Source organism: Eulemur rufifrons, chromosome 24 (genome assembly GCF_041146395.1).
Source record: "Eulemur rufifrons isolate Redbay chromosome 24, OSU_ERuf_1, whole genome shotgun sequence".
Lineage (NCBI taxonomy): Eukaryota > Metazoa > Chordata > Mammalia > Primates > Lemuridae > Eulemur > Eulemur rufifrons.
In genome coordinates, this window is record NC_091006.1 from 6,959,947 (window position 1) to 6,976,613 (window position 16,667).

Consider the following 16,667-nt stretch of genomic DNA (forward strand, 5'->3'; position numbering starts at 1 on the left):
ACACCATAGAATATTATTTAGCCATAAAAGAATGAAATCCTGTCATTTGTGGCAACATGGATAAGTCTGCAGGACACAATGTTAATCGCAATAAGTCAGGCACAGAGAGATTAGCTAATGCGTGTTCTCATTCAAAACAATTGAGCTCATGCAAGTAGAGAGGGTAATTGCGGGTGCTGGAGGCTGGGAAGAGCACGAGGGAGGCAAGAATGGGTAGAGGTTGGTTAACGAATACAAGATTAAAGATAGATAGGAGGAATGAATGATTTCTGGTGTTCTGCAGCACCGTAGGGTAAATATGGTTAACTATAATTTTTTGAATATTTTCAAGAAGCTAGGAGAGAGGGTTTTGAACATCCACAACACAGAAATAAATGTTTGAGGCTACAGATATGCTAATTATTGTGACTTGATCATTACACACTGTATGCACGTATCAAAATATCATTCTGTATCCCATAAATATGTACAATTGTTACGTGCGTACTCAGAATAAAAAAGAGCTTTACCTAAAGTTGGAAAGCAGGCATAAGTGATGTGTGATGTCCTAAGTCAGTAGCTACCATGGCATGAGCAGAGACTTCTGGGATGCCGGAAACGTTCTGTTTCTAGATCTGACGACACAGGTGTGAAAAATAATGGATCCATACACTAATCATTGGCCAACTTTTCTGTATGTATGTTAAGCTTAAAATAAGAAAAGAAAAACACTAAAAAACAAGGAAAAATAACCAATTTTTTGTAAAATCAGAAAGGATCCTGTTGTTTTCAAAGTTTTTAACTATTTTCGTAGTAAAACACCATGGCCCCAATGAAAAAAAGGTTTCTAGTGTGGCAGTCAATCGATTAAAAGGTTTTCTGTGTCTCTGGGCCTTTGCATTGGATGTTCCCTTTGCTTAGAATGCTCTTCCTTGTGCTTCAGTGAAAATGACACTTCCTCAGAGATGTCTTCCCCGGCTTTCCAACCTAATGTGCTCCCTCTAACGCAGTGCTGTTGGTGACCTTCATGATTCCAGTAGCATCATAATCAGACACCATTTATTGGCTTGTTTGCTTTCTTAATGTTCTCCTCTCCTCCATAGAATGCCGGCATTTGGGAGGGCAGGGATCAGTTCTATTTTTATAAATCCTGATTTCCTATTCACCAAAACAAAACTCAGCAGAGCAGGCACCAAAAGAATTGCTAAGGGAACCAATGAAAAGGGCCAGGGGCGTTTTAACATGCACTCCTGCAAATTCTGCTGCTAATTTGGGGCACACACCCTTGGAAAATATCACTCTGTTTTCACCTTGGCTAGTGCCATAGGGCGATTCCAGGGAGTGATTCTAAAATTTATTAACAAAATCTGAGGCACATTTTATTCTTTCAAATAGGTATTTGAAAAGGTCGTTTCCAATCTTGACCCCTGTAGACATTTTCCTGAATTTTCTTTCTCTAAACGTAACAGATGAGTCTTTCCATCGTTTTGCCTAGGGCTACCTGCAATGTTTCCAGAGCCGGAGTTCTTCTGCTCGTCCAGGCCTTCTCAAACCAGGCTGGTGGTCGGTGGGATGGAGGATGAGGGAGAGGATGGAGAGGGAAGGAAAACACGGGTCAAAGGCAGAGTCGCTTCTCTGGATAACTTGAGAGAACTTGGGTCCACATTGGACCTCACGGAAAAGGGCTCGATCCTCCAAATTACGCCAGCCTTACAGATAAGAACTGCCACACAGAACATCAGGAACAAGAGCGACTAACTGGGTAAATATGGCACCTGGAAGGTGGACAAAATGGGTAGCAGAGGAACAGTGAAAGGGATGTTCAGAGGCAAGAGAGTAGCATGATTGTTTCAAAATGCAATTAATATGGTCAGTTCCCTTGTTTAAACTGTTGATGGGCTCTCGACCACCCCAAATGCAAACTCAACTGAAGCTACAAGGTCCCCTATGATTCAGGCTCTGCCAAGGTCTCTCCTGTCATCTGTTGCTCTCTGGATTGGGCAAGGCAGCGCTGGGTGGTTGAAGGGCTTAACGGGGCATCTCCCCACGCTCCTTGCTTCGTGCCGGCTGCACTCCAGGTTTCACTACAAGCTGCCCAAGCACGGAGTACCTGCTCACCTTCCAACCTGGAGTAGTCTCACCAACTTATTCTTTATTAAATGAAATAAAACAATTAAATACTTCATTTTGATATAGGGTCTCACTCTGTCACCCAGGCTACAGTGCGGTGACGCAACCATAGCTCACTGCATCCACAAATTCCTGGGACCAAGGGATCCCGTCACCTCAGGAGTCCCCGGCTATTTTTTTAATTTCCGTTTTTTGCACAGATCGGGATTTGCTGTGCTGCACAGGCTGTTCTTGAACTCCTGGCCTCCAGTGATGCAGTTCAGCCCCCCAAACTGCTGGGATCACAGGCATGAGTCACCAGCCCTGGCCCAGAACCTAGTCTGCCCCTCAACACCCTATTTACCCATTTGTCCCAAGTGAAATCTTTGAACATTTAACCCATTTTCTGGTTCCTTGACTTTCATTTTCTTGCCTCCACTATGTGAGGTCAGGAATCAATTTTGAATCCTAGTTTGAATCCCAGTGCCCTACGCACGCCAAGCATAGAATAGGATCTCAACAGTCATATTGGATTAGTGGAGGGTGTGAATTTAGGGTGGGATAGGGTGGGGCTCGATTGTATCAAAATTTTGCTTAAATTCAGCCTTCACACCCAGGGCACACATAGAGTGAACTCCGGAGAGCTACACGGCTGAGGCACATCATGGCTACTCTCCAGCAGGGTAAGCTGGCCAAAGGCAGGAGGCCCGGGGTGGAGGGGTTTGGGTTTTGGGCAAATTCAGGTGAGACATGGGGGGGTTTGGTATTAATAGCTTCTGGACGTTGCCAACACCAGGTATGCAGTTTGGGAACCACTGGGTTATACCACACGGACCATTTCAAAATCAATTTGTGATGGAGTCCCACATCCTTTTCTTTGTAGATTTAGAGATAGGGTCTCTCTGTGTTGCCCAGGCTGGTCTTGAATCCCTGGGCTCAAGCAATCCTCCCGCCTCAGCCTCCTGAGTAGCTGGGACGACAGGTGCAGGCCAGCACACCTGGCTCCACATCCTTTCAATGCCTGGTAATACTTTCTAAATGTCAACGGTTGGTCGCTATAAAGTAGTACTTGGTCTTTTACCAAATTTCCATTTCTTCATTAATCAGTATGATTAAACCTCTTCACCGTATTTTAAATTGCATTGTGTTTTTCTCTTAAACCAATTTCGTATTTCTATTGTTTCCCTTTTCTTTTCCACCCTGTCGCTTAGTAGAATATTTTTGTTGTCTTCTAGACACTAAAAGTTTATCTCTTGTATTGGTTGCCAATATATTCTCCCAGTCTGTGGCTTGTGTTTTTCAATTTGCTTATGAGTTCTATTGTGCACATATTTTAAAGGTTGATATGATATTTATCAGTATTCTCCTTTTAAAATAGTATTTGTGAAACCTAGTTTAGAAGTTGATTTCTTGTCTTGGGATATAAACATAATTTTATTTATCTTTAAAAAAAGTTTTTTAAATGATTTTTTTTTTTTGGGACAGAGTCTCACTCTGTTGCTCGGGCTACAGTGCCGTGGCGTCAGCCTCGCTCACAGCAACCTCAAACTCCTGGGCTCAAGCGATCCTCCTGCCTCAGCCTCCTGAGTAGCTGGGACTACAGGCATGTGCCACGATGCCTGGTTAAGTTTTTCTATATATTCTTTTAGTTGTCCATATCATTTCTTTCTATTTTTAGTAGAGACGGGGTCTACCTCTTGCTCAAGCTGGTCTCTAACTCTTGCTCTCAAACGATCCACCCGCCTGGGCCTCCAGAGTGCTAGGATTACAGGTGTCAGCCTGAAATCTTTGAACATTTAACCCATTTTCTGGTTCCTTGACTTTTATTTTCTTGACTCCACTATGTGAGGTCAGGAATCAGTTTTGAATCCCAGTTTGAATCCCAGTGCCCTACGCACGCCAGGCATAGAATAGGATCTCAACAGTCATATTGGATTAGTGGAGGGTGTGAATTTAGGGTGGGATAGGGTGGGGCTCGACTGTATCAAAATTGTGCTTAAATTCGGCCTTCACACCCAGCGCACACATAGAGTGAACTCCGGAGAGCTACACGGCTGAGGCACATCATGGCTACTCTCCAGCAGGGTAAGCTGGGCAAAGGCAGGAGGCCCGGGGTCGAGGGGTTTGGGTTGTGGGCAAATTCAGGTGAGAGATGGGGGGGTTTGGTATTAATAGCTTCTGGACGTTGCCAACACCAGGTATGCACTCTGGGAACCACTGGGTTATACCACACGGACCATTTCAAAATCAATTTGTGATGGAGTCCCACATCCTTTTCTTTTTTAAAATTTAGAGATAGGGTCTCTCTGTGTTGCCCAGGCTGGTCTTGAACCCCTGGGCTCAAGCAATCCTCCTGCCTCAGCCTCCTGAGTAGCTGGGACGACAGGTGCAGGCCAGCGCACCTGGCTCCACATCCTTTCAATGCCTGGTGCTGTAATACTTTCTAAATGTCAACGGTTGATCGCTATAAAGTAGTAGTTGGTCTTTTACCAAATTTCCATTTCTTCGTTAATCAGTGTGATTAAGCCTCTTCACTGTATTTTAAATTGCATTGTGTTTTTCTCTTAAACCAATTTCGTATTTCTATTGTTTCCCTTTTCTTTTCCACCCTGACGCTTAGTAGAATATTTTTGTTGTCTTCTAGACACTAAAAGTTTATCTCTTGTATTTGTTGCCAATATATTCTCCCAGTCTGTGGCTTGTGTTTTTCAATTTGCTTATGAGTTCTCTTGTGCACATATTTTAAAGTTTGATGTGATATTTATCAGTATTCTCCTTTTAAAATAGTATTTGTAAAACCTAGTTTAGAAGTTGATTTCTTCTCTGGGGATATAAACATAATTTTATTTATTCTTAAAAAAAGTTTTTTAAATGATTTTTTTCATTCTTGAGACAGAGTCTCACTCTGTTGCTGGGGCTACAGAGCCGTGGCGTCAGCCTCGCTCACAGCAACCTCAAACTCCTGGGCTCAAGCGATCCTCCTGCCTCAGCCTCCCGAGTAGCTGGGACAACAGGCATGCGCCACCATGCCCCGCTAATTTTTTCTCTCTATATTTTTAGCTGTTCAGATCATTTCTTTCTATTTTTAGTAGAGACAGGGTCTCCCTCTTGCTCAGGCTGGCTATGGGGCTCTTATTTGCAATTCTAGAATGGGGGACACCTCATTGTATAAAACAGAGTGAATGTTTGATGAGCTACCCAAAGGGGTTGACTTTACAGGCAGAAAAGGCCTGAAGAAATCAGAAACAGGAGACAAAAAGTGGATTGGTCATTTCACATGGACTTTCCCTAAAGGGTTAAAACAGAGGGACTTCCTTATTTTGCTGCTGCAGGTCCACTGGAATCTCCAGTTTTCTGAGAAACCTGGTGCATTTCAAAAGCTCAGTTTGGTTACCTGGCATTTGGTAGAAACGACTCCATTCTGATTTGATGGGGCCTGTTGGGGCTCAGTGCAGGAGGCCAGTCCAATAAATAGACAACAAATCAAGGATGATGATGTTTCTAGGGAAACTCTTTTCCCATAAACTTTGTTTCTCCAGTGCACTGCCCCTGCCCCCCTGGATCTGCCGAGTTTGCCGTCTGGGCTGCTGTGCCGACACCCACCCGGGACTTCCCTGGGCTGCTCTCCTGTGTGGACCTTCTTTCCTGCCACACAAATCCTCCCCCTTTTTTATTTTGTCAAGTTCAACTACATTCTCACAGGGCTTTTTGAAAGGTACATGGGGGGTGAGTTTGCTGAGTGCATGAGTATCTGAAACCGTCCTTACCTCTTCTCACGTGAAAGGACACATTTGGGTGCTTCTGTGCTTGAAATTACTTGTCCTCTCCAAATCTCATGTTGAAATTTGATCCCCAGGGTCGGAGGTGGCTCTAGTGGCAGGTGTCTGGGTCATGAGGAAGGATCCCTCAAGAATGGGGTGCCCTCCCCAAGCTAGTGAGCGAGGTCTCGCTCTGTGAGTTCACTTGAGAGCTGGTTGTTTGCCAGAGCCTGGCACCTTCCTCTCCCCTCTCTCTTGCTCCCTCTCCCAGCATGGGACACACCTGCTCCCCCTTCACCTGCCACCATCATTGGAACTTCCTGGCGTCCTCACGGGAAGCAGATGCCGGTGCTCTGCTTCTTGCACAGCTTGCAGAGCTGTGAGCCCAAGAAACCTCCTTTCTTTCCAGATTACCCAGACTCAGGTCGTCTTTTATAGAAACACAAATGGACTGAGACAGGGAGCTGTAGAGCGAGGCCACAAGAAGTAAAAACATACATTACTCCGTGGAAGTTGGTAGATGATTTTGCGGGAGAACAGAACAATCCTAGGAAGACGGTGAGGAGTGGATTCCATGAGTCAAATTTGTAGCCTAAATCCCTGATTCCGAGGTCAAGGTCAGGAAGGAAGTTTGCCTTTGGATTTTCTGTGGGTTTGTGTTTGATGAAAGCCTTTGGTCTGTTCTCTCTGCAGCAAAGCCTCAGCGTTATAGTCGTCGGCCGCGCACGCACTTTACTCCGGAACAACTCAGAGTGTTGGAAGCACAGTTCGCAAAGACCACACACCCAGGCTGGGACGCCGTACAGGCCCTGGCTTCAAGCCTCCGCCTTGAGGAATCAGTCATACAGGTCTGTCCCCAGGTGTGTCTGTAAGTAGCACACTTACCCTTTCAATCATCATTCTCACACTTCCTGTTTATTGCGATGTGCGGGACAGACGTTAAGCTCTTCTATGTTAATTCTCATGACCACCCACCTTATGGAGGCACAGTGAGGCTCACACAGAGGAATTGTCTTCCGAGGTTTATAAACACAAGAGCTGGAATCTGCACCCATGCCTTTCCAGCTCCAGACCCACAGTGTGACAGGGGACTCTCTGAGGCCAGGTCCCAGCTACTCCCATTGGAGTCTGTTCCTGTGCATTTCTAGGGACGGCTTAGTCAGGACCTTCATCCTCCTCCGGATACCTGGCGAGTAAGTTCCCACAGAGCAAACAGGGCAGAAGTCCTGGATGCACCCCAGGGCATCCCAAGCGACACTCCCACCCCATCCTCTCAGACCTTAGAACTCTTTCTCTGAACACCCAGAGCCACCGTTCATACAGACCCCCCTTACTCCACACATCATGATCCAGGGTTTCAGCTGTCTGTCACATCCCACCCATTGCTACCTCAGCCCCACACCCACTTTGCCCTCTGCTCCCCAGGACAGCAGGGGATAGGAAGGACTGACCTTGTTCAGAGAAGTAGAAACAGACGAGACTAGCTTTTCATACCAAAAAACCCAATTTCTGAGGAACAGCAACATTCCCCTTTGGACTCCATTCACTATTTTAACCATCCTCTTCCTCTCTCCGCAGACGTGGTTCAAGAACCAGTGTGCCAAACAGAGGAAGCTGCAGCGGCAGCAGCAAACGCAGCCAAGTGCATCAGCTGGAGCATCAAAGCAGACTGTGTCAGAGAAGGAGGAGGAGACCGCCTTCCCCACAAGGGCAGCAAACCCTTCTCCAACGAGTCCTGCAATTTCTGATGCATTTAACCAGAACCCACAGGAGCCTTATGGTGTCGAGACAGCTGGAGGGGCTAGTGCTTCCGTGTGCAATTCATCACGGGATTCTCAGCTTTGGGACATTGAACAGATCGATCTGGGGGATTCTGACCCTCCTTGGGCCTCCCTTCCCTATGACACAGAAGAGCTAGTAGATCTATATGCACTACCTGGTGAGGAGGATCCCAGCACCTGGGATCAGTACCTCTTCCCAGCGGTCCTTGGTCAGGGAGGTATGGCCGGCACGGATCTGCAGAGTAAATCCATACCCGCGGCTCCTGAGAAAGATCCGTGACCCAAATCCTGGCTACCTGAGGGAATCAAGTCGAAACAGATCAGAGCCTAGGGATTTATCTTTTTCTGTAAGAAAAAAATAAAATCTCCTTTCCTTTCATGAATTGCCTGCAGTTTCTGTATTCCATTTGAGTGCCTCCTCACCCAAATTTCAGTAATTTTTATTTGAGACAGTGTCTCACTCTGTCACCCCAGATAGAATGGTGTCATTTTAGCTCACAGCAACCTCAGACTCCTGGGCTCAAGCGATCCTCCTGCCTCAGCCTCCCGAGTAGCAGGGACTACAGGAGAACACCATCACGCCCGGCTAAGGTTTTCTATTTATTAGTAGAGACAGGGTCTCGCTCTTTCTAAGGTGGTCTCGAACTCCTGACCTCAAGCAATCCTCCTGCCTCGGCCTCTCAGAGTGAGCCACTGGGCCAGCCCCAAATTTCAGTATTAAAGATAGTCATCAGGGGAGTATTGTCAGCATTATGGTAAAACAGGAGGTTCCTGACTCTCCCTTCACCCACAGATGCACGGAATAAATATCTACACATGACTCAGTTCTCTGAGAGAGAAAATCAGAAATGAGGGGAGAGACTCCTAAGAAACAGGCAATTAAGAACAAATCTACAGCAGACAGGTAGGAAAAGCCGAGGTCCTCAGTAACAAATCCCAGCCTGAGGCCAGGCAGCGTGGCTCACGCCTGTAAGCCTGGTACTCTGGGAGATTGAGGCGGGAGGATTGCTTGAGCTCAGGAGTTCGAGACCAGCCTGTGCAAGAGTGAGACTCCGTCTCTACTAAGAAATAGAAAGAAACTATCTGGACAACTAAAATTATATAGAAAAAGTTAGCAAGCCATGGTGGCGCATGCTTGTAGTCCCAGCTACTCGGGAGGCTGAGGCAGAAAGATTGCTTAAGCCCAGGAGTTTGAGGTTGCTGTGAGCTACGCTTATACCACAGCACTCTAGCCAGGGCAAAAGAGTGAGACTCTGTCTCAAAAAAAAAAAAAAGTGGGCAAACGATCTGAATAGACATTTCTCAAAAAATGCCCAGCTTCACTAATCATCAGGGAAATGCAAATCAAAACCACAATGAGATATCATCTTACCCCACTTAGAATGGCTGTTACTCAAAAGACAAAAATTATCCTATCGTGGTGGGAAGGGAACTCTTATACACTGTTGGTGGGAATGTGAATTAGTACAGCCATTATGGAAAACAGTGTGGCCATTTCTCAAAAAGCTGAAAATGAACTACCCTATGATCCAGCAATCCCACTACTGAATATTGATTGAAAGGAAAAAAAATCAGTACATCAATGAGATCCCTGCACCCCCGAGCTTATCACAGGGCTATTCACAATAGCTAAGCTATGTCCATCAACAGGTGAATGGATGAAGTAAACGTGGTACATATACACGATAGAATATTATTTAGCCATAAAAGAATGAAATCCTCTCATTTGTGGCAACATGGATAAGTCTGCAGGACACAATGTTAATCGCAATAAGTCAGGCACAGAAAGATTAGCTAATGCGAGTTCTCATTCAAAACAATTGAGGTCATGGAAGTAGAGAGGGTAATTGCGGGTGCTGGAGGCTGGGAAGAGCACGAGGGAGGCAAGAATGGGTAGAGGTTGGTTAACGAATACAAGATTACAGATAGACAGGAGGAATGAATGATTTCTGGTGTTCTGCAGCACCGTAGGGTGAATATGGTTAACTGTAATTTTTTGAATATTTTCAAGAAGCTAGGAGAGAGGGTTTTGAATATCCACAACACAGAAATAAATGTTTGAGGCCACGGATATGCTAATTACTGTGACTTGATCATTACACATTGTATGCACCTATCAAAATATCATTCTGTATCCCATAAATATGTACAATTGTTACCTGTCAACTCAAAATAAAAGAGAGCTTTACATGAAGTTGGAAAGCAGGCATAAGTGATGTGTGATGTCCTAAGTCAGTAGTTCCCATGGCATGAGCAGAGACTTCTGGGTTATTGGAAACGTTCTGTTTCTAGATCTGAGGACACAGGGGTGAAAAATAATGGATCCATACACTAATCATTGGCGAACCTTTCTGTATGTATGTGAAGCTTAAAATAAGAAAAGAAAAACACTAAAAAACAAGGAAAAATAACCAATTTTTTATAAAATCAGAAAGGATCCTGTTGTTTTCAAAGTTTTTATGCTATTTTCATAGCAAAACACGATGGCCCCAAGGAAAAAATATTTTCTAGTGTGGCAGTCAATCGATTAAAAGGTTTTCTGTGTCTCTGGGCCTTTGCATTGCATGTTCCCTTTGCTTAGAACGCTCTTCCTTATGCTTCAGTGAAAATGACACTTCCTCAGAGATGTCTTCCCCGGCTTTCCAACCTAATGTGCTCCCTCTAACGCAGTGCTGTTGGTGGCCTTCATGATACCAATAGCATCATAATCAGACACGGTTTATTGGCTTGTTTGCTTTCTTCATGTTCTCCTCTGCTCCCTAGAATGCCGGCATTTTGGAGGGCAGGGATGAGTTCTATTTTTATAAATCCTGATTTCCTATTCACCAAAACAAAACTCAGCAGAGCAGGCACCAAAAGAATTGCTAAAGGAAGCAATGAAAAGGGCCAGGGGCGTTTTAACATGCACTCCTGCAAAATCCCCTGCTAATTTGGGGCTCACACCCTTGGAACATATCACCCTCTTTTCACCTTCGCTAGTGCCATAGGGAGATTCCAGGGACTGATTCTGAAATTTATTAACAAAATCTGAGGCACATTTTATTCTTTCAAATAGGTATTTGAAAAGGTCGTTTCTAATCTTGACCCCTTGAGACCTTTTCCAGAATTTTCTTCCTCTGAAAGTCACAGGTGAGTCTTTCCATTGTTTTACCTAGGGCTACCTGCAATGTTTCCAGAGCCGGAGTTCTTCTGCTGCTCCAAGCCCTCTCCAAACCAGGCTGGTGGTCGGTGGGGGAGAGGATGGTGGAGAGGATGGAGAGGGAAGGAAAACACGGGTCAAAGGCAGAGTCGCTTCTCTGGATAACTTGAGAAAACTTGGGTCCACATTGGACCTCACGGAAAAGGGCTCGATCCTCCAACTTACACCAGCCTCACAGATAAGAACAGCCACACAGAACATCAGGAACAAGAGCGACTAACTGAGTAAATATGGCATCTGGAAGGCGGACAAAATGGGTAGCAGAGGAACAGAGAAAGGGATGTTCAGAGGCAAGAGAGAAGCATGATTGTTTCAAAATGCAATTCATATGGAGAGTTCCCTTGTTTAAACTGTTGATGGGCTCTCGACCGCCCCAAATGCAAACTCAACATAAGCTACAAGGTCTCCTATGATTCAGGCTCTGCCAAGGTCTCTCCTGTCATCTGTCGCTCTCTGGACTGGGCAAGGCAGCGCTGGGTGGTTGAAGGGCTTAACGGGGCATCTCTCCACGCTCCTTGCAGCGCGCCGGCTGCACTCCAGGTTTCACTACAAGCTGCCCAAGCACGGAGTACCTGCTTACCTTCTAGCTGGAGTAGTCTCACCAACTTATTCTTTACTAAATGAAATAAAACAATTAATTACTTCATTTTGATATAGGGTCTCACTCTGTCACCCAGGCTACAGTGCAGTGACACAACCATAGTTCACAGCAGCCACAAATTCCTGGGACCAAGGGATCCCGTCACCTCAGGAGTCCCCGGCTATATTTTTAATTTCAATTTTTTGCACAGATCAGGATTTGCTGTTCTGCACAGGCTGTTCTTGAACTCCTGGCCTCCAGTGATCCAGCTCAGGCCCCAAAACTGCTGGGATTACAGGCATGAGTCACCAGCCCTGGCCCAGAACCTAGTCTGCCCCTCAACACCCTATTTACCCATTTGTCCCAAGTGAAATCTTTGAACATTTAACCCATTTTCTGGTTCCTTGACCTTCATATTCTTGCCTCCACTATGTGAGGTCAGGAATCAATTTTGAATCCCAGTTTGAATCCCAGTGCCCTACGCACGCCAAGCATAGAATAGGATCTCAACAGTCATATTGGATTAGTGGAGGGTGTGAATTTAGGGTGGGATAGGGTGGGGCTCGACTGTATCAAAATTGTGCTTAAATTCGGCCTTCACACCCAGCAGACACATAGAGTGAACTCCGGAGAGCTACACGGCTGAGGCACATCATGGCTACTCTCCAGCAGGGTAAGCTGGGCAAAGGCAGGAGGCCCGGGGTCGAGGGGTTTGGGTTTTGGGCAAATTCAGGTGAGAGATGGGGGGCTTTGGTATTAATAGCTTCTGGACGTTGCCAACACCAGGTATGCAGTTTGGGAACCACTGGGTTATACCACACGGACCATTTCAAAATCAATTTGTGATGGAGTCCCACATCCTTTTCTTTGTAAATTTAGAGATAGGGTCTCTCTGTGTTGCCCAGGCTGGTCTTGAATCCCTGGGCTGAAGCAATCCTCCCGCCTCAGCCTCCTGAGTAGCTGGGACGACAGGTGCAGGCCAGCACACCTGGCTCCACATCCTTTCAATGCCTGGTGCTGTAATACTTTCTAAATGTCAACGGTTGGTCGCTATAAAGTAGTACTTGGTCTTTTACCAAATTTCCATTTCTTCATTAATCAGCATGATTAAGCCTCTTCACTGTATTTTAAATTGCATTGTGTTTTTCTCTTAAACCAATTTCGTATTTCTATTGTTTCCCTTTTCTTTTCCACCCTGACGCTTAGTAGAATATTTTTGTTGTCTTCTAGACACTAAAAGTTTATCTCTTGTATTGGTTGCCAATATATTCTCCCAGTCTGTGGCTTGTGTTTTTCAATTTGCTTATGAGTTCTATTGTGCACATATTTTAAAGGTTGATGTGATATTTATCAGTATTCTCCTTTTAAAATAGTATTTGTGAAACCTAGTTTAGAAGTTGATTTCTTGTCTGGGGATATAAACATAATTTTATTTATTCTTAAAAAAAGTTTTTTAAATGATTTTTTTTTTTTTGGGACAGAGTCTCACTCTGTTGCTCGGGCTACAGTGCCGTGGCGTCAGCCTCGCTCACAGCAACCTCAAACTCCTGGGCTCAAGCGATCCTCCTGCCTCAGCCTCCTGAGTAGCTGGGACTACAGGCATGCGCCACGATGCCTGGTTAAGTTTTTCTATATATTCTTTTAGTTGTCCATATCATTTCTTTCTATTTTTAGTAGAGACGGGGTCTACCTCTTGCTCAAGCTGGTCTCTAACTCTTGCTCTCAAACGATCCACCCGCCTGGGCCTCCAGAGTGCTAGGATTACAGGCGTCAGCCTGAAATCTTTGAACATTTAACCCATTTTCTGGTTCCTTGACTTTTATTTTCTTGACTCCACTATGTGAGGTCAGGAATCAGTTTTGAATCCCAGTTTGAATCCCAGTGCCCTACGCACGCCAGGCATAGAATAGGTTCTCAACAGTCATATTGGATTAGTGGAGGGTGTGAATTTAGGGTGGGATAGGGTGGGGCTGGATTGTATCAAAATTGTGCTTAAATTGGGCCTTCACACCCAGCAGACACATAGAGTGAACTCCGGAGAGCTACACGGCTGAGGCACATCATGGCTACTCTCCAGCAGGGTAAGCTGGGCAAAGGCAGGAGGCCCGGGGTCCAGGGGTTTGGGTTGTGGGCAAATTCAGGTGAGAGATGGGGGGCTTTGGTATTAATAGCTTCTGGACGTTGCCAACACCAGGTATGCACTCTGGGAACCACTAGGAACATTTGAAAATCAATTTGTGATGGACAACCACATCCTTTTCTTTTTTAAAATTTAGAGATAGGGTCTCTCTGTGTTGCCCAGGCTGGTCTTGAACCCCTGGGCTCAAGCAATCCTCCCGCCTCAGCCTCCTGAGTAGCTGGGACGACAGGTGCAGGCCAGCGCACCTGGCTCCACATCCTTTCAATGCCTGGTGCTGTAATACTTTCTAAATGTCAACGGTTGGTCGCTATAAAGTAGTAGTTGGTCTTTTACCAAATTTCCATTTCTTCGTTAATCAGTGTTATTAAGCCTCTTCACTGTATTTTAAATTGCATTGTGTTTTTCTCTTAAACCAATTTCCTATTTCTATCGTTTCCCTTCTGTTTTCCACCCTGACGCTTAGTAGAATATTTTTGTTGTCTTCTAGACACTAAAAGTTTATCTCTTGCATTTGTTGCCAATATATTCTCCCAGTCTGTGGCTTGTGATTTTCAATTTGCTTATGAGTTCTATTGTGCACATATTTTAAAGGTTGATGTGATATTTATCAGTATTCTCCTTTTAAAATAGTATTTGTAAAACCTAGTTTAGAAGTTGATTTCTTCTCTGGGGATATAAACATAATTTTATTTATTCTTAAAAAAAGTTTTTTAAATGATTTTTTTCATTCTTGAGACAGAGTCTCACTCTGTTGCTGGGGCTACAGAGCCGTGGCGGCAGCCTCGCTCACAGCAACCTCAAACTCCTGGGCTCAAGCGATCCTTCTGCCTCAGCCTCCCGAGTAGCTGGGACTACAGGCATGCGCCACGAAGCCCGGTTAAGTTTTTCTATATATGCTTTTAGTTGTCCATATCATTTCTTTCTATTTTTAGTACAGACGGGGTCTCCCCCTTGGTCAGGCTGGTCTCCAACTCTTGAGCTCAAACGATCCACCCTCCTCGGCCTCCCAGAGTGCTAGGATTACAGGCGAGAGCCATCTCACTCGGCCTTAAATGATTTTATTTTAATAGAAAAATTGTGCAGCAACAAGCCCACTTATCAAAGCTTGTACCTCTCATCTATTTTCCATAGTGTTTAATACTAAGTTTATGAAAATATGAATTAATTTTATATATTGACTTCTAAGCTTGGTAGATGATGATTTTAGACTCAAAACCACATTCATGCTCAATTTCTCCCTCTTACAATTTACCAACACAGCGACATTAAAACAAATGTTTTTTTTTCTTGAGACAGAGTCTCGCTCTGCTGCCAGGGCTAGAGTGCAGTAGCATCACTGAAGCTCACTGAAACCTCAAACTCCTGGCCTCAGGTGATTCTACTGCCTCAGCCTCCCAAGAAGGTGGGACTACAGTCATGTGCCAACACGCCCAGCTTATTTTTCTATTTTTGTATAGATGGGGCCTCCCTCTGGCTCACCGTGGTCTGGAACTCCTGGCCTCAGGCAATCCTCCTGCCTTGGCTTCCCAGAGTGCTAGGCTTACAGGCGTGAGCCACCATGCCTGGCAGGTAAATGCAAAATTTGAATAAATAAGTACCAATTTACTTTAATCAACATATGTAAATATGGTTCACGGAGGAATCTGTCAACACCAGAATGATTCCTCTAACAGAAACTTCCTAATCTGAGGTGTGAATAATTTCCTTTTCTCATATGCTTAAGACTCATCTTGATTTTCAAGTACAAGATCGATCATTTCTGCCCAGAATATATTCAGAATTTTCTCCTAAATACCCAAATCTATCAGGTATTCAGTTCAACCTGTTATCCTAATTGTCTCTACCAAAAGGCAACATTACAACAAACTTAGTTGAAGGATCTAATTGGCTCTTTTGTTTTTTTTCTTTTTTCTTTTGAGACAGAGTCTCACTCTGTTGCCCGGGCTTGAGTGCCGTGGCGTCAGCCTAGCTCACAGCAGCCTCAAACTCCTGGGCTCAAGCGATCCTCCTGCCTCAGCCTCCGGAGTAGCTGGGACGACAGGCATGCACCACCATGCACGGCTAATTTTTTCTCTCTATATTTTTAGCTGTTCAGATCATTTCTTTCTATTTTTAGTAGAGACAGGGTCTCCCTCTTGCTCAGGCTGGCTATGGGGCTCTTATTTGCAATTCTAGAATGGGGGACACCTCATTGTATAAAACAGAGTGAATGTTTGATGAGCTACCCAAAGGGGTTGACTTTACAGGCAGAAAAGGCCTGAAGAAATCAGAAACAGGAGACAAAAAGTGGATTGGTCATTTGACATGGACTTTCCCTAAAGGGTTAAAACAGAGGGACTTCCTTATTTTGCTGCTGCAGGTCCACTGGAATCTCCAGTTTTCTGAGAAACCTGGTGCATTTCAAAAGCTCAGTTTGGTTACCCGGCACTTGGTACAAAGGACTCCATTCTGATTTGATGGGGCCTGTTGGGGCTCAGTGCAGGAGGCCAGTCCAATAAACAGACAACAAATCGAGGATGATGATGTTTCTAGGGAAACTCTTTTCCCATAAACTTTGTTTCTCCAGTGCACTGCCCCTGCCCCCCTGGATCTGCCGAGTTTGCCGTCTGGGCTGCTGTGCCGACACCACCCGGGACTTCCCTGTGCTGCTCTCTTGTGCGGACCTTCTTTCCTGCCACACAAGTCCTCCCCCTTTTTTATTTTGTCAAGTTGAACTACATTCTCACAGGGCTTTTTGAAAGGTACATGGGGGGTGAGTTTGCTGAGTGCATGAGTATCTGAAACTGTCCTTACCTCTTCTCACGTCAAAGGACACATTTGGGTGCTTCCGTGCTTGGAATTATCTGTCCTCTCCAAATCTCATGTTGAAATATGATCCCCAGGGTCGGAGTGGCTCTAGTGGCAGGTGTCTGGGGCATGAGGAAGGATCCCTCAAGAATGGGGTGCCCTCCCCAAGCCTGTGAGCGAGGTCTCGCTCTGTGAGTTCACTTGAGAGCTGGTTGTTTGCCAGAGCCTGGCACCTTCCTCTCCCCTCTCTCTTGCTCCCTCTCCCAGCATGGGACACACCTGCTCCCCCTTCACCTGCCACCATCATTGGAACTTCCTGCCGTCCTCACTGAAA